The sequence below is a fragment of the Scyliorhinus canicula genome, chromosome 11 (assembly GCF_902713615.1).
Source record: "Scyliorhinus canicula chromosome 11, sScyCan1.1, whole genome shotgun sequence".
NCBI classification, from domain to species: domain Eukaryota; kingdom Metazoa; phylum Chordata; class Chondrichthyes; order Carcharhiniformes; family Scyliorhinidae; genus Scyliorhinus; species Scyliorhinus canicula.
The window spans coordinates 114,047,893-114,066,514 of record NC_052156.1 but is presented as its reverse complement, the minus strand read 5'-3'; the positions used below and the strand labels follow the sequence as shown (position 1 = coordinate 114,066,514).

General features: G+C 45.7%; 1 protein-coding gene across 1 annotated transcript in view; it reads right to left on the bottom strand.

The window, feature by feature from the left end:
• Positions 1–18,622, bottom strand: part of LOC119973662 (serine/threonine-protein kinase 33-like) — a 176,906-nt gene that overhangs the window by 122,824 nt on the left and 35,460 nt on the right. Inside the window, exon 2 of the mRNA XM_038812045.1 lies at positions 12,328–12,410. The gene's annotated coding sequence lies outside the window, so the exon portion shown is untranslated. The remainder of the gene's footprint in view (positions 1–12,327; positions 12,411–18,622) is intronic.

The window sequence follows — 18,622 nt, the reverse complement described above, 5'->3', positions numbered from 1 at the left end:
ACTCGGAGAAAACCCACGCAGACACGGGGAGAACGTGCAAACTCCATGCAGTCACCCGAGGTCGGAATTGAACCCCTGACTCCTGGCACTCTGAGACAGCAGTGCTAACCACTGTGCCACCACGCCACCCTGCAACTTTAATAATGTTGTAATATCAAAGAGAAGGGATCACGATTGTCACAATAGCGGATTTGCATGAGGAAAGATTGAAGAAGGCTTGAGTGGTGCATAAATACCAGCATGGATTGATTGGAATAAATGGCCTGATACTGGATTGTATATTATATCTTTGTTTTAAAATTTAGAGTATCCAGTTCATTTCTACCAATTACGGGGTAATTTAGTGTGGCCAATCCACCGACCTTGCACATCTTTGGGTTGTGGGGGGCGAAACACATGCAAACACGGGGAGAATGTGTAAACTCCACCCAGAGTGGCCCAGAGCCAGGATCGAACCAGGGACTTCAGCGCCATGAGGCAACCGTGCTAACCACTTGCGCCACCGTGCTGCCCTCTATATCATATATAGGAAACCCCAATATTTGCACATAATAAATATTAAACATTTCCATAATTAATATTTATCCATCCATCTTTTAACATAGTCGTAAAAATATTCCAAATAATTTTTAAATGCAGCAGGTGATTAAATTGAAAACACTTTCAAAATCTAATTCATTATTTTAAATTCAATGTACGCAGTTGAACTCCACCACCTTTCCAGGCACTGCATTCTAGATCATGACAATTCCCTATGTGTAAAAAAAAAACTTCTCATTTTCTCCCTGGTTTTATTTTTTGCCAATTAGTTTCAACCTGTAGCCTCTGGTTACTATGCTCTTACCAATGGGAACAGTTATGCTCCATTGACTCGATCAGAACTTGTAATAATTTTGAGCACCTTCAAAAAAATTACTGCCCAAATCCTGGGGTGATGAACAAGCAGTACACCCAGTGCATAACAGCATCTGCTGCACATCCTCTTTTAGCACACTTTGCATCTCAAAGGCTTATCTGGAATTAGACCATCTAAGGGCTATCATATCAGCATTCCTTCAGGGCATATACGTGAGTCTGAACTCTCTCCATCTATTAAAACAGAAGTTGGAGTGAGTAATCAGGTATCCTGTTGTCAGCAATACAGTTCTTAAAGTGCCATTGCTCGATAATATCTTTGATTTTGTTTTCAAAAACAGTGCTAGCATTTGTTTATATTCTGTACGTAGAACAGTTGAAATTCAGAGAATGCTCCAGAAAAGCCTGCAGCCTGAGGCCAGAGAGCCAAATACATTTTCGCACTCTTCAAATTATCACCAGTAACCGATAAGGAACAAAGGAAATAATTGCTGAGCGGGACGGCAGAATCCTTCTGGGTTTGTGCAGCTGTGGGGCGTTCTTTTTAAAAATGTGGCTAAATGCAATTTTCAGCTGTAAAATTATGCAGCACACATTGGACACCAGCAATCAACGGCGCAAAGCTTTGCGTATGTGTTTGCTTTGCGGCCATCATTTGCATTATGTCAGTAAAATGTGGCACTTAGTGTAATGGTCAAGAAATGACAGATTCTAAATTGAGGTGGAAAGACTTCAATATACTTTAACAGGAATGAAATGAGCTATTTCAGTGCAATGCTTACAGAAGTTAGCAATCCTGGTAGGAGACCCTGTGGTTATTAACATAGGTATTCTGAAAAAGCATTGAAAATATTCTCTCATTAGGGATGATTATATCACCATTTAGCTAACCCCAAAGAATAGCACCATCCATTGAAAAACAGTAAAAATCCATGATGAGATTCATTATGTCAAAATTTTCTGTCATGTGTTCAGTCTTTAGCATATAATATTTACATATTGCCAAGTACATTACCATCTCTCTATCCACTGCCTATAACGCATCTCAATAAAAAACATCCAGACAACAAATTAATGATTTCATTTATCCTGACAGCTATCTCATCTCTGGATCTTTCCTTATGCTTATGTTTATGGCTGAAATCCAGGAAGATGTCAGACAGACCAACAAATTGGAAATTTAAACCAGAGGCTTGGCATTTGCACAGATGCACTGCCTTTTATAAGTTCCTATTTTCATCTCATAAGCAATCATTAGCACTATCTTTCACAGAAGTGCCGACTGCTCTGCCTGTCTTTATCAATCTTCGGTGACTTTGATACCTTGCTTCTTACATGTAAGTCCTGATTTTTGTAATGTTGGCCTTATTAAGGGTGCGTTCACTTGTGGCTCAAGCGAGTCGTTGCTCAGTAGCGAGTAGCATGGTCCTACCCTAGTTACATTTTTCAAGGCCAGAATCTCATTCTCATTTTAATTCGTTCCCTGTGCGTGAGAAACATGCGTATGAAAGCTGACCAGCTGTATGAACGACTGAGTAAGGAGGGGTGCCAAGAAACCTGCGAAGCAGAAGCAACATTTAAGCGTAGTTGCTCGCCATTAAAGAGTTTGTGGAGGTCACAGATAAACTTATACGTTCACTCTAGAAACTTGAGCATAACATCTAGGCTGGCCTTCCAGTGTAGTCCTGAGGGACCACTGACCTGATGGTCAGGTCTTCTTTCAGATGAGAAGTTTAATCAAGGCCTATTCTGCCTTCTTGGGGGGGTGTAACAGATCCAATGGTACTATTTTGCTGAACGAGATTTATCCCTAGTGCCCTGAGGCAATATTTATCCAGCAGTCAACGTTGCAAAAAAAAGATCATTGCATTACTGTTTGTGGGATCTTGCTGTCCATAAGGTGACGTGCATTTCCCACATCGCCACAGTGACTACACTTTAAAATCAAACACTTAATTGACTGACAAGCACGTTGGGATGTCCTGAGGTCATGAAAAGCATTGTATAAATGGAAGCTTTTTATTTATTTTACACAGAGATATCGTAATGCAAAGCAACTGAAAAATGCAACTAATCATCAAGAGTTGTTGGATAAGAAAATGTCCACTTTTGCTACAGAAGCTGTTCAATTTCAGCAAGTCAGGTCAGTGATTTAGTCGTGTTCCATCCCACAGTCACTGTCTGGAGCACGCAACCCTGACCATCACTGTTCTGCCAGAGAGGTCCTGTGGCAAGGCGGAAGTGTTTCCCGCTTCAGAGGCAAGTGGGGAAAAAACATCAAATCTTCCAGTTCCCAAATTCATTAATTACGCACGAGGGGTTTTGCATCTTATTCTGTGGTGGGGCAGGCCTGATGACATGTAGTCCAGTGTCCTGTCCAGGTGCCAAATTGAAAAGACACGCAGTGCAATTCAAATCCTAACCAGTCACTGTATGAAAATATTTTTCCTCAAGTTGCCATTGTTTTTTACCAATCAGCTTAAGTGCGTACTTTTTCCCCCAAAGGGAACAGTTTCCACCTCTCTACTCTGTCCATAGTCATGACACCCTGGACAAGTGGCACGGTCAATTCCTTTGACCCAGGATCACTGCAGAGGTGAAATTAAAGTTAAATGCCTTTGGTTCGATCCCGATTAAATATAGCCACAAGGTTTGTAAAGTTTAACACAAATAGCCTTTGATTATTTAACAGTAATTAGTATTCAATAGGCAACAATACAACTGGTTAGCTACTATCTAATTCACAACACCCCCCCTCACCCACTTTCTAACTCACCGCATATATATATAATATATATATATATATTATATATATATATATATATATATATAGATGGAGAATGGAGACTGGCGGTGGGGGTGCAGCTCTCCAGAAAACTGGTGCAGCGGGATGGAGAATCTTGCCCCAGGATCTTGGACTTCAGATGTATATCTTCCAGTTAGTTCCTTTCTTCAGTTTAGGCCTTCCCTTCTGTTGAGTGTTATTTATTTCCTTCAACTTATAATGGTCTTCACTGTAGACTCATAGAGACAGCAGGCAGCCAGCAGCCAAGAGGGAGAGAGAGAGAGAAAACAAAACTTCTTACTTCGAGGGTCTCATGTCTTTTGTCGGGTTCTTTCTGAAAACCCCTACCTGACAGGAAACAATCGTCTGTTGTCAGGCAGAACACTGTCCCTGGCCAACCCATTGGCCACCAGTCAACCAATCAAACCGAATCCCTCCAATCTGCTGGGTGCCAGAAAGTCTTGGATTTCCTTTCCCAAATACAAAACTTGACGACATAGTGTTCCAATTGTGAAACTATTTGAAACTTTGAATTCTGTACTTCTTCCGCACAATGCAATGGCATATCTCAATTAATGATCCCCTGACTAAAAAAACAATAAAGGTGAAATAAAAGAAATGGGAACAAAGAGAAATCAAAAGGGACGACACCAACACCATATTTTGACTGCATCTGTCAAGACTCCTTTCAACCTTTTCTTCTCCACAGAGAACACTCCCAATTCTGACAATCTATCGATGGAACTGAAGTTCATCACCCTTGGAACTATTCTTGTGAATCTATCCTGAACCCTCTCTAATGCCTTCACATCCTTCCGAAAGAGTGGCACCCAGAACTGGATACAATACCCATCTCAGGCTGAATCAGTGTTTTATATCGGTTTAACATAACTTCTTTGTTTTTGTGCTCAGCACCTTTATTGATAAAGCCCAGGATGCAATCAGGCTGAGGCCATTCAGTCCATTGAGCCTGCTCCGCCATTCAATTTGATCATGGCTGATTATCTACCTCAATGCTATTTTCCCATGCTATCACCATATCCCCTGATGTGATTAGTATCCAGAAATCCATCAATTTCTGTCTTGAGCATGCTGAATAATTGAGCTTCCACTGCCCTCTGGGATAGAGAATTCCAAGAATTCATCACCCTCTGAACACAGAAATTCCTCCTCATCTCAGTCGTAAGTGGCCTGTCCTTTTTCCTGAGATTATGTACGTTAGTTCTGGACTGGTCAGCCAGGGGGAACATATTATTTACATCTATCCTGTCATATCCTGTATGAATTTTTAAGTTTCAATGAGGCCACCCCTCATTTTTTGACACTCTAGAGAATAGAGATCCTGGGCTGAATTCTCTGATTTTGAGGCTATGTTCAGAGGAAGGGTCTAGTTTTACAATTATAAAGTCGGCGCCACCCCTGTATCGACGCTCCGCCCGGAGGAGGGCTAGCAGCTGCGCCACGTAAATCACCCAGTGTTCGCAACAAATAAGGCGGGAGAATTGTTGGGTCCGTGGCCGTGCATGTGCATTGCGACGACCTGCAGAGGTCGCACCGTACAACAGATGCCGGCCGCGCGCCGACCCGACCGGCCAAATAGTGTCCCCCTGGAATCCCTCGCCACGCCCAGGCCATCCCCCCCAGTCCACCCAGCCCTCTTTGAAGCCTCCCCCTGCCAGAAGCACGGTTGCCCTCCTCCAACTGTGGTGGCGCTGGACACAGTCCGCAGCCGCCACGCCGGGTTTCCAAAAACTCAGACCACAAGCGACCCGCGCAGTCGGGAACTCGGCCCATTGGAGGTGGAGCATCGGGGGAGGGCCTCAAAACTGACGCCGCCGCAACAGGGTGCTGTGCGTGCCTCAATGACGCTGAATTGGTTGGACGGGGCGGAGGATCCGAAAAATGGCACTGACCCTGATTCAGTCGCAAATGGGGATTCTCCGCCTGATCACTGAATGCGATTTCGGCATCTGGCAATGGAAAATCCCATCCCCTGTTTCCTAAATCAAACCAAAATCAACTTAAATTAAACATGAATTAAAAGGTAAATAGCAGCCAATATAAACTGCTTCTGTCAGTTAAAGTTACTGACTGCCTAGTCTCAGCCATTCGGTGCACAGGTTTGTCACTGAGGGTTTGATATGGGTAATGCTGCTGGATCCAAGTACCATTAACAGCAGAGCTGAAGAGGTTCTAGGGAAGACCGCCATTTTGATGAAGACCATGCCTATGGAACTCAGGTTGGTTGAGAACCACTGTCAGATCAGATTAGATGGCTAAGGGCGGGATTCTCCATGCTGCACCCGTTTTCCATTGCGGCATCCCCCTGCTGGCTGTGGGATTCCCCATCCCGGCAGCCGGTAAATGTGGTTTCCCATTTTGGGCAGCCACATGACATTGGGAAATCCGCGAAAGTAACCCTAATATTTGCTATTGCCAGCTCCTTATTGCAACCTTCATTTTATTCAAATAAAAAAACAGAACGATAGAAAAACTTATCATGTCTGGCAGCACAGAAAATATTTACCATTGATGCAACTTCTGTCCTGTTCTGGATCTTAGCTCCCCAAGGGGAGCTCGCAGGCTGACTGAATCCCCTGCCTGAAGTCCTCCCAGGTCGGCGACCTCTGCTGGTGAGGCACTAGTGCCCTACAGCAGGTGGGGTGAGTTCTCCGACCCCACTCCAATGTGACAGCCACAGGTCAGGACACCTAAAGCCTGATCACTTCCCCTAGCTACATTTTAAACTGCTCAAAAGTCCTCAAAATCAACCTTGAGTTCCAAATTGTGTCCCACAATGTTCTTCAATCCTTAATTTCTTAAATGAATTTTTAAAAAAAAGTTCGATCCCATCTTTGCTGCCGCCATTCTGTTGTGTATTGCACTGAGAATGGACCATGCTCACAACCTGTCCTGCCATCGTCAATGATCTATGCACATATACACTGGATCCCTCTCCTCTTGAATCCTCTCTAGAATTGTACCCTTTATTTTATTTTATATTATCTCTTCACTTTCCTCCTAACAAAATGAATCTGTTGTGTATTTATGTTTGTTCCTAGTTGCAACAAGGTCAATTTAAGAGTTCGATCACATGATGTAGTTGTTACGACCCCCTACAGGGACAGAGCTGTATAATATCCGCTTCCCCATCACACCTGAGAATGAGCTACTCAGGTGAGTAGGGAGCGGAACTCCCTCCTGATTGGAGGAACTCCTCACAGAATGTAAACTCTGACCTGGAAGCAATTCGGGGAGTGGAATGGAGAATTATTGTGACTAGCGTGTTGTACCCTGTCAGCCTGGCCTCTCATAGAGTCTTTGCCTCCATCTACAACACTATTGGTGACACCATTGGGGGAAGTTATTGGTCTTTCGGAGTCCTGACTTCTGGCTGTCACATTGGAGCGGGGCCAGAGGCCTCGCCGCACCTGCTGCAGGACACCTTCGGTAGTTTTGGCAGGCTAACAGTCAGTCTAGTTTCGGAGTCTGTAGAGAAGATACCTTTCCAATAAAGCTCTTGTTTCTTTGTACCTTCATGATCTGCAAGCCTATCCTTCAAAAATACCTCAAAGAAACTGGTGACAAGGTGGTTGATTCACATTGCAAACACCTAAAATCCGCTGAAGTAAGAAAAATCATCAATCCACGCAGCAGCCATCCACAAACGATGAAGTTGATAGAAACATCACTGCACCAAAGCTGGCAATAGAGGGGTGCCGAGTAATACCAGCAATCATCAAAGGAACCAAAATGTAAACAAAGATTTAGGTGAAAACAGCATCAAAGGAAGCCTGCTACGTGCTCTGCCCGGGAAGCTCTGAAACAGTGCTCCCTCCACTGTCAGTAGCAAGTAAAGTAACAAAAACCCTGCAACAATTAATTGCGAACTAGGGGAGTTTTGCAACAACCCTTGCAAAAATAGGAAAAGGACAGGCTGGATACACAGCAACAGATTGCTGGAGTAAAGATGCAAGAATTATTGTGAAAAGGAGCACGTCGAATTTGGGGGCAGCACGGTAGCATGGTGGTTAGCATAAATGCTTCACAGCTCCAGGGTCCCAGGTTCGATTCCCGGCTGGGTCACTGTCTGTGTGGAGTCTGCACGTCCTCCCCCTGTGTGCGTGGGTTTCCTCCGGGTGTTCCGGTTTCCTCCCACAGTCCAAAGATGTGCGGGTTAGGTGGATTGGCCATGCTAAATTGCCCGTAGTGTCCTAATAAAAGTAAGGTTAAGGGGGAGGTTGTTGGGTTACGGGTATAGGGTGGATACGTGGGTTTGAGTAGGGTGATCATGGCTCGGCACAACATTGAGGGCTGAAGGGCCTGTTCTGTGCTGTACTGTTCTATGTTCTATGTTCTATGAATGTAGTTATTCGAGAAAGAAAAAATGGGCTGGCTTCTCTCTGTCCAGCGACTCTAGAATCGGGAAACGCGATCGGCCGGGGAATCGGGAAACGCGATTGGGCAGAGAATTGCATGTCAGCCTCAAATTGAGGCCAGCGCTGGCCACCTGACGGAATGCCATGCTCCGGTGCCCCGACAGCAGCGTGAATGCGTTCCATGCTGCACATTGACGCGGGCATGCAAATTGTACAGTAAACGCCTGTGGCATGTCATTAATGGGGCCGACCCGGCAAATTCCAGGCCCCCAGCAATGCTCCACCTCCACCTGAAGAAATTCACTTGTGGTATTTAAAATCGGGAAACAGGTGCCGTGGCTGCTAATGGAGAGAGATGGGGTACGTAAAATATCCAACATTGCTATAGCATACTGACAGTTGTGCCGTAGCCGCGAGGCTTCTGCCACTGCTGGGGGCAGTAATGGGGGGTGGTCAGGAGGTGGGCTATGGGGTTGGAGGGGATGGACAAGGACCACCACTGCCGCAGCCTGCAAGGCAGCCATGCAGGTGTGCATGCCACTGAATGCCCACTATGAATTTAGCACCACAGGTCATATGGGTGCCTCCCAGCCCCCTCGATACCCTTCGGCCCCAGCCGACCCATCAATGGGATGGGAGTGCTCCAGTGCAACCAGTGCCAACTTCTTGGCTGGGATGAGGGTGTGTGGGGAGTGGAGTGCCTATATGCAGCTCCTGCTTGTCAGACTCTCCAGTGCCAATCCCAACGCCGGCCAATTACATACCAGTGTTTGTTGGAATCGCACTAGTTCCACGGGGTGTCTGTGCAAGCCAATTAGGATGTCCTGAATCACACTGGGGCCAGTGCCGCTTTCAGGGTCATAGAGCCTGCGCAATTCAGTCCCGGCGTCCGCAATTAATCTCTGAAACGGGGAATTCGGCCCAACAAATTTCAAAGAAGGATTTCAAAACAAGAATCAAATACACCCAATGAAAAACTGAATTGAGGGAAGAGTATCCATGTGATACTAAAAGGGACCAGTGTCACAGTCAGATGACGAACTGTCGCTGAACGTACTGGCCATTGTGGGCGCAACAAACTGTTACTGGGTCACTCTTTCACTGGTCGGACAACTGGTGAAAATGCTGGTGTTTCACATGCAGCTGTTTGGTTGGTCCCAGAAACTGTTTACCAAGAGAAACTACGATATATTGTCTTGAAACACTCAAAGATAATAGTCAAAACTTATACTGGAAAAGTAGTGCCATTGATGTGTCATTGTCGATGCCATTGTGCACATAAACAGACAGACCGCAGACTTGTCCCACACATTGTTAAAGGTAACTATCCAGCCCTAATGGGGAGAACCTGGTTGGATAGAATCAAGCTAAACTGGGCCGAGTCTCAGTCCGAAACAGACCCAAACAAAAGCCTAAAGGAACAAAAAGTAGCAGCTGCTGAAAAAGCTCTAAAAGCAGCTGTGGCCAGGGCTCAGGCTACCAGTGCTGGGACCAAGATGGCAAAGGCTCAGTACTGATGTGTTAGGTAGGTTGGTTCGATGTGGACTGCACTCGATGCAGGGTAGCTAGAAAAAGACGTCTAACACTGGAGAAGATCCAACACTGTTTTATTCAATGATAGAACTGATAAACATATTCAGCTGTGGGTCGACACTATACTGATCTGACTGGTGACCTTGTAGTAGCCTGACCAGACTTACTAGCTACCGCATGGTGTTTGCACCTGCTCGCTCGTGGACTCTGACTGTCTCAGTGGCTGGGTCCAGAGAGAGCGGGAAACCTAGTGCCCTCTGGCTTTATAGTGGTAGTGTCCTGTCTGGTGATTGGCTGCACTGTGTTGTGTGCTTACTGGTCATCCTGTGTGTCAATCACTGCCTGTCTGCACCTCATTATATACATGAGTGGATATTATGACAAGTACTACTGTAACAAATGTGGTTCACAATCGAGAAACAAAAGATGAAGAGCTCACGGAAGATGCATCTGAATATTTTGAACAAAATGAAGAGCAAAAGTACACTGAGAAATTCGGCAAGGGTGTCCTTTATAAATTCAGAATCACAGTGGAACAAGAAATTGAGGCGTATATCGTAAAGCCTTACCGTAAGGAAGCATTCGATTTATTGGAAAGAACATTCAGTTTGAGAAACGGACTGCTGACTTTCTTCATGCATCAATGGTCAACAAGAATAAAAGGATTGCTGATCGTAAACAACAGCAACAATAGGAGGAAAAGGAGCCAGCACAGAGACTCATGAAGGATGTTTGGAGGGAGTTGCTCCAGATGATCAATTGAAAAGAGTTGGAGCTGCTCAGAGTGCAGTACCAATATTCCTTTCCTATTTCACTCTCCACGGCAGCATCTGAAGTCTAATGAACGTACCATTAACAAGACGAATTACCATAACCTGACTTTGCTCAACAATCCAAACTAAAGGCTAAATTAACAGGTGAGAACCCTTTTGGAAATCGTCAGGAGCAAAAGCTTCAACGAGATAGTTTAGAAGTTGAATTCCGGAAACAAGACCTAAAACTTGAGGGTGAATTCAGTGAAAATGAAACCCCGAGGAGACACAGGGTCTGACTGAGACTTGGCGCAATCTAGAGAAGGCACTGCAGAGGAGAGGCTATACCACAAGATTCAGCTAAAGGAGATCCTTCTATGCAGCCTGGAAGGGCAGCGGTTGGCAATGAAAAAACAGAGCGACAGCCTGGGGCAAGAACTAAGGAACTAGCCTCTGAAGTGAAAGCTTTGAAAAAGCAGCTGAATCAGGTTGTACGGAATGAGAACAGGGCTAAACTCTGTGTTTTTTATACAGACCAAGAAGTATTGGCAAATAACTATCCCACCAGTGAGAAGTGGATGTCTGCCATTGTCTTTGCAGGACCGGTGTCGTTCACCATTCAAACTCGAGACGATGCTGTGTGGAGAAGACACACAAACCAACTTTTAGCAGCTGGAGCAAGGTTTGCAGAGACAGAGTCAACTGAGAGTCTGCAACAAACTATGCCAAGTGAAGACTTGTAGATACCAGAGAACCTGACAACACCGGAAACTACCATGGAAGACAGTACCTCAGTGGAGAACATTTCAACACCCAGCCAACATTCAAATCCTACGTCAATTTCAGTTGAGACAACTACAGACGACACCCAAACTCAACCAAAAACACCTGAGGTTACAGTCAACATGAAGACACGGACACCTGAGGGTTTGCCGACAACCACACGGGAACTGATTTCCTCCAAAAAATCCAACTTATTGACAGTTGTGTTTGTTAATCGTCAACGTTGTATTGTGTTTCATTGCAGGAACCTCTGATGTAAAGGGGGAGAAAAGTGTTCTGTATTCATGTCTGTTCCTAGTTGCAGCAAGGCCACTTTAAGAGTTTGATCACATGATGTACCGATGACACCATCGGCCGTTTGGGTAGACTAATAGTCATTCCAGTCTAGCAGTCAGTAGAGAGACACATTTCCAATAAAGCTCTTGTTCGTTTGCACCTTCATGCTCTGCAAGCCTATCCTTCAAAAATATCTGCCACGATTGTTTGAAAACCAGCTGTCCCTACCAGCAAAATAGCTTAATAGTAATTTGCATTACTATCACACTACGCGACATTAAGTTTCACCAGCCACTTGTCTGACCATCAGCATTTCAACTTGGGGCCTATTTAATACAAAGGGAAAATACTTGCCTGGCCACCGAAACACACTGAACCATGCCCTCTTAGAATAAATATCAGGAAATTGTTTCCACCCCACTAGTTTTCTATAGCAAAGGAGTACAGTTCCTGCTCTAAAAACGGTGATTCTGTGACCCAGTACACTGACAGAGTAAATGTGAAAAATCAACAGCCGTAATTTTATTGTCTGTGAGTCGCATGATTTGCGAACCTGTTCTCCCTTTGGACACCGCACCTCAGAAAGGGTAGTGTATCTCCAAGTCACATTTAAAGTGTATCATTACTCAAATTTTGTAACCGGTCACCCTGCCCTGGATGCTGGGCTTTATGATTTCTGTCATATCTAAATTCCATCCCCGACTGAAGCCTGCAATATCTTATAGTCCCCACAAAATCTTTCCTTTCCTTCCTTGACACATATTTTCAAAGCTGTCTTGCAAAGCTGTTTCCAAGCTGCAGTTGGCCTTGCCTTTTTGTTTTATGAGCTGCTTTATTTTATTCCCCCTGCATCGTTTTTAGATATAAAAGAGGGGACGTGTCATAACAAGCAATATACATCGTTACTTGTGGAGCTTGATGCGAGAACTCTCCATTGAGAAAGTCGTAAGTGAGTTATGCTCACCTCATGAGTGGTGCTGTTTCCTGGATCATTTGGCTGACGGTGACATACTCCATTCGTTAGACTTGCAATAGTTTTCAACGCAACTGACAAAACAAAAATTAATGGAAGTTTTGTAATTTTTTTAAAAGGTCAACAAAAATCAATTGGAACTGTGCTTTGATTTTATTTTCTTGGTGTGACATTATACCTGTGGAAACTTGAACCAGAAATATCCTTGCATTACTGCCTCATCACTGCTAACTTCAGTGGGCCTGTTTTGGCAGGAGCGTTACTTTACGTTTATATGTAACTGACGCCATCAATGCCCAGGACATCAATTAAATGGCAAATGAAGGGGCTGACCTAACTAAAACAAGGTTTGTTGTCATTTTCCTCCTCCCATATACTGTGAAGTACGGGTAGAGCACTATTTCTGCCCCCTTCTCATGACATTAGGCTCGCAAAGAACCATTTTCTCAGAGCAGATCTTGTGGGTTAAATTGGATAACCAGCATCACCACCCCCCCCCCCCCCCCCCCATCAAAAACAGATTGCAGTGCGCAATTGATATGTCTCATTTGATTGCATTGTGGATTGCACCTTAAATTAGTTTTGTCTATTCTTTCACATGAGTGCTGAATGCTGTCATAATAATGAAGGCAAAACACCAAGTTCCGTCAGGAAATATTGAACATTAGATAATGCATGTGAGTTTTTTTTAAAAGGACATACAAGCCAAAGGTGGCTGAGGATGTAAAGTCAGTCACTGGCTGGATTATTGTTGGGCGACACTCTGAGAGAGAGACAATGGAAATCCCATCCTTCTATAACATACAGAACCAAATTGCTATCTCCTGTGGAGACAATAGGTCAGATGAGTGTCATCTCACCAACAAATATCCTGTGAGTAATGTACCTCTGATTGTAGAAGTAAGCCAAGATGGCAAAGGAAATGGGCTAAATTCGCAGCCAAACTATACATCACTGGAATCTCCAAACTGAACTACTATGTGCCTGCTGAAGTCTTTGCGACTAGAATCACAATAGCCGCAATGCACAATCATGTACACATCAAAGACTCTTTACAATTTTTTTTTACTTACTCACTTTGGACTCAATTCTCACTTCCAATCTGTATGAATTTTTATGCATGTATTTTATCATTTTCTTCCCCTTAGTAGTTAATACTCTCATTTTATCTTTAACTCAATAAACCTCTTTAAACATAAATATTGGAACTGGGACGAGGGACCTGTTAAGGTCCTTTGTATGTCCTTTTAAAAAAAACCTTTTTCGATTAATCTTGTTATCATCAGCAGAGCGGGTTGGAAAACAAAAGTGAGCCAGTTAATCGTTCCCCATCAAGGGTATAATAATTGGGGAAGGGTTATCCCAAATGGACGGTAACAAATTGAGGGATCTTTCCCAGGTTAACAAATTTGGGGAACTTCACCTGGGGACTGGTCATAACAATGCTGCAAGTGCTATAGACATTGTTCATTCACTGCTGCATCAGGGCCCTTTGAATAATGACATGGGGAGTCCACACCGAGTTAAATAAGAAGCAAGTGTTATTTACACGATCGATGAAGGGGCTGTTTAGCACAGGGCTAATTCGCTGGCTTTGAAAACAGACCAAGGCAGGCCAGCAGCACGGTTCAATTCCCATAACAGCCTCCCTAAAAAAGTGCCAGAATGTGGCGACTAGGGGCTTTTGACAGTAACTTCATTTGAAGCCTACTTGTGACAATAAGTGATTTTCATTTCATATATACACTACCCGTTAGACCCCTACTGGGTTCCTGCTGAGGTTGTTACCTTACTGGCTAACCTTATATACACCGGGTAATGAGATATCCTCTCCCCCCTAGCAGGGAGGTTATACTTCGCAAGGAAGAAGACAAGCATTCCCACCCCGTAGGTCTCGTGTGGGGGGGGGGGGGGGGGGGGGTGGCACGGTAGCACAGTGGTTAGCACTGTTTTTTCACAGCACCAGGGTCTCGGGTTCGATTCCTGCTTGGGTCACTGTCTATGTGGAGTCTGCATGTTCTCCCCGTGACTGCGTGGGTTTTCTCCGGGTGGTCCGGTTTCTTCCCACAACAATGTAGCCATGCTGGCCACGCAAAATGGACACTGAGCCAAACTAAAATGGAAGACAGCAGGGAAAGCCTGTTTAGTGAGAACAGACAGCCTGCTCTCAACTAATTAGCATTTTGCAAGCAGCAAACCAGTTTTCTGGCCAGGTGCAGATCTCCAAGCCAAAGGTGTTAATGGCAAAGCGCTTAACATTCTGATGAGGCAGCCCAGATCCAGGCACACACAATGGCAACATTTCCATCTCAATGTAGCACTTAATTGGTGGAGCAGACAGGATGGCACCAGAGTAACGAATATCGAAACCACCCCCCAACATCGAGGGAAGCCCCCGCATTGGAGGATTTCGAAGGTAGCCGTTTGGAAACGTTCCAATCGGTACCGAAAGGTAGAGCCCGCCTAGAAGGGGGCAAGGACATTAGAGAGGGGTATAAAAGCAAATTCCCCACAGAGCCCGGTCTGTTAAACTCGTGCTCCGGCTCTGACTGACATCTTGCATCCTGACTCCAGCCGTTGAGCACCAGCCGCCGAAACCGTAAGTTCAACGCTCGCTACGCGATCCAAGCCCACTAGACTCCCAAGTACCAGAACGCTTGCTGAAGGCTGCAGTACAAGACCAGGACGAAGGCCTCGTTCTCTGACCTTGCCTGTTCCTGTTAGATAAGTATTCTGTTCACTTAAAGTTTAGTTATAGCTTAGTCTCTTAGTGTGCATGAGTATTTATTATAACTGTATAATAAATATTGATCGTTTGAACTTTACTAATCGGTGTATCGTCTTTATTACTTTGAACTTGACCTTGGAATACTTGTGACGTTGCCTATACGGCAACTGGCGACTCCAGAGCTAAATAATTACATAGAACAGAGCCTAGTAGTGTTAAGCACACGTCGAACTCGGAGGCGTGTTAATACACTCCAATAAACGCGTTTTACAACCACAGTAAAACGTGCAACATTTAGTGGTGACTCTGGTGGGATACGGTTGTAAGTGGAAACCCCACACCGTCCAGGACCCTGAAATTTGAATTGGAACTCCAAATTGCAGAGAAAGAAAGAGATCACAAGTATTCAAGGTGTTCAAAATAATAAGCGTAATTCGGAAGTGTGTTTAGTGCATGCGTACTAACAGGGCTGTAAGGTAAAACTGAAAGCTTTTTGTTGCGACAAACGTTCGGTAGTTTTGTGATCGGAAAATAGCGTAAGCCGTACCCTTTTCTCGAAACACCACCCCAGCAACCCCCTGTTCCAAATTATACAAAGAGAGTCAGAGGAAATGGCCATGCAGGCAATGGAACGTCTGATGGATCCAGCAAAGTTTGTGGTCGCAGCGACCAGCAGCAGTAGCAGAGTAGGCCAGTGTCCCACGTGGGAGCTGGAACTCCGCAAATATTTACAAGGAAAGGGATGGCCCCTTTGGAAAGAGTTTTGTGCAAATGAGGAGACAGGTCCCGGGAGTATAGGTCATACTTGGTGGGAGAACCTCTCTCAAATACACAAAAAGAATCTAGGTAAAGCACGCAAGCCGATGGCGATTGTGTCCTGTTTGGCACAGTTGCGAGGCGCAGAGGAGGTCATCAGGACGCTCCGGACAGATTTAGAAGAGCGGAATAGGGTGAGTAAGGTCGATGTCAGGGACGTCGAGAAAGAAAACCTGGAATTAAAAGGGAAGTTGGCAGAGAAGGATAGAGAGGTGGATGATGCCAAGAGGGCTCACCAGTCTTGTCTAGCTCATCTGAACAGTTCCCAGACCCAGTATGAGAAAGCCTATCAGGACGTGCAACGTGCCGTTCTGATAAGACAGGAATCGGAAAAGCAGGTGGAGGCATTGCAGAGGCAATGTTCTGATCTCAAAGCAGCTTTGAGAGCACTCCATGCTGCAACGACCGAACAAAGACAAAGCACAGTTGACCACGCGAAATGCAGGAAACAGATTGCGGAACTGCAATCTCTGCTTTCGGTGCAGAATGGCTTCCAAAGCACCTTTGGAGCACAGTTAGATGGGGAAAATGCCCCAGATTGGCAGGAATTAAGTGAGACAGCGCAGCGTTATGTTCAGGGAACATGTGCGCCCGCAGCTCAGCAGAAACGACAGGCACCCCAACCCCCCACAGCTCAGACCATAACCGCACCCATGAATCCCGTAACCACGCAGAGAAAAGCCGAATCCGAAGGCGCCCCAGACATAACCTACACCACCCCTTTAACAGTAACCCAGCTAAGGGACGCTTGTGAAAAGATCACTCCGTTCCTCCCCACCGCAGACCCCCACCAGTTTTTCGCTAAAGTAAAACAGCAGGCTACCATGTACGGCCTGGATGAGAGAGAGCAGGTTAAGCTCACCGTGCTGAGTTTAGACCAGAGTGTAGTAGCAGCCCTCCCCGACCCACAGAACGTGGCAGGAGGCAGCCTAGAGGAGATGCACACCGCCATTTTAGATGCCATAGGGTACAATAGAGGTGACCCAGTAGAAGGATTGAATAAGTGCAGGCAGAAAAGATCCGAACACCCCACAGCATTCGCCGGAAGGCTGTGGATTCATTTCAGCGCAGTTTTCGGACAGTTAGATAGAGCGCATTTAACCCGCGAAAACATGGTTAAGTGGACGCGCACAATTATCTCACACGCAACAGAAGCAGGACAGAGCGCTTGCAATAGCTATGACCCCTCAGAAGAGGCCCATAACGAAAAATGGGTCCTGAAAAGATTGTCCCGCGCTTGGGAGCAATCGCTTCAGGCAAAAGGAAAAGTTAGATCCCCAGAAGAGGCTCAGGCTGCTGCAGATATCCAAGCAGTCAGAGAGCACCAGAAGCCCGCATGGGTAAATGAAGGCAAGAGCAGCCCTCAACAGAAAGGACAGGAATGCTATAACTGTGGACAGTTAGGGCATTGGGCAAAAGAGTGTAATGCACCCCAGCGATCTCAGAGAGGCCAGCAGACAGGCACTCTGAACCGCAGTAAGGCAAAACCCATCCACAATGTGATAGTACAGTCAGGACCCACCAATGTGGACGAGACGAACTGACGGTGTTCGGGCTCCCCCACTTGGGTCTGTGACACACTATGGGACTCATCAGGGAGGCCCGTAGTCACAGCGAAAGTCAAAGGGAAGCCCATAGAGTTACTGTGGGACACAGGAGGATCCCGCACCACCATTAACTCCACAACCACGGCACACTCAGACACGTGGCCGACCACCTCCACCATTACACTTAGCGGGTTCACCGGACACTCGCAGCAGGGACATATCACAGCACCCGTAGCGATCCAGCTAGGGAACATTAGCACAAGGCACCCCGTAGTTCTAGTAAATCTTCCCCGGACGGCAGAACACATCCTGGGGATAGATTTTATGAACGCTCATAGCTTGTCGTTCGACCCAGTGAACCAGTGTGTCTGGCGAATGGCTAGATCAGACAGAGCACCAGCCACCCTCACAGTAGGAGACTACGCTAATCGGATTAGCGCAGTGGGAGAGTACTCATTCGACCTGACTACACTCCACACCGACCGACAAATTAAGGCCCTACTAAACAAACACAGGACAGCATTTGCAAGTCACCGTCATGACTGTGGCAGAATGACTGGACAAGTTCATGTTACCGGACAGGACCCCCGACCGCAAAAGCAATATAGATTTCCCCTCGAGGCAGAGGTGGAAATAGAAAAGGTTATAGGTAGCTTGTTGGACCAAGGTGTACTGAGAACGGTAGCCTCCACCAATAATGCCCCTATTTGGCCAGTGAGGAAGCCCGATGGATCATGGCGTCTGACCATCGATTATCGGGAACTCAACAAAGTAACCCCCGCAGTAGCCCCAACGGTAGCTACTAGTCCCGAGACCATGCTCAAGCAGGGTCTCAACGCCAAGTACTTCACGGTATTGGATATCAGTAACGGATTCTGGTCCATACCATTGGCAAAAGCGTGCCAATACAAATTCGCATTCACTTTTAAACTCAGCAGTACACGTGGACATGCCTCCCACAAGGATTCCACAATTCACCCTCCATTTTCCACCGACAGCTGGCAAGTGGATTAGAAAAATTTTCCCGACCCGAATGTCTGGTACAGTATGTAGACGACCTACTACTGCAGACAGACACAAAGGCAGAGCACATTTCGCTTCTGGCCGAACTCCTGGAACTCTTGACTGAAATTGGCTGTAAAGTTAACCCGAAAAAGGCCCAAATATTGGAAAGTAAAGTGATGTATTTGGGATC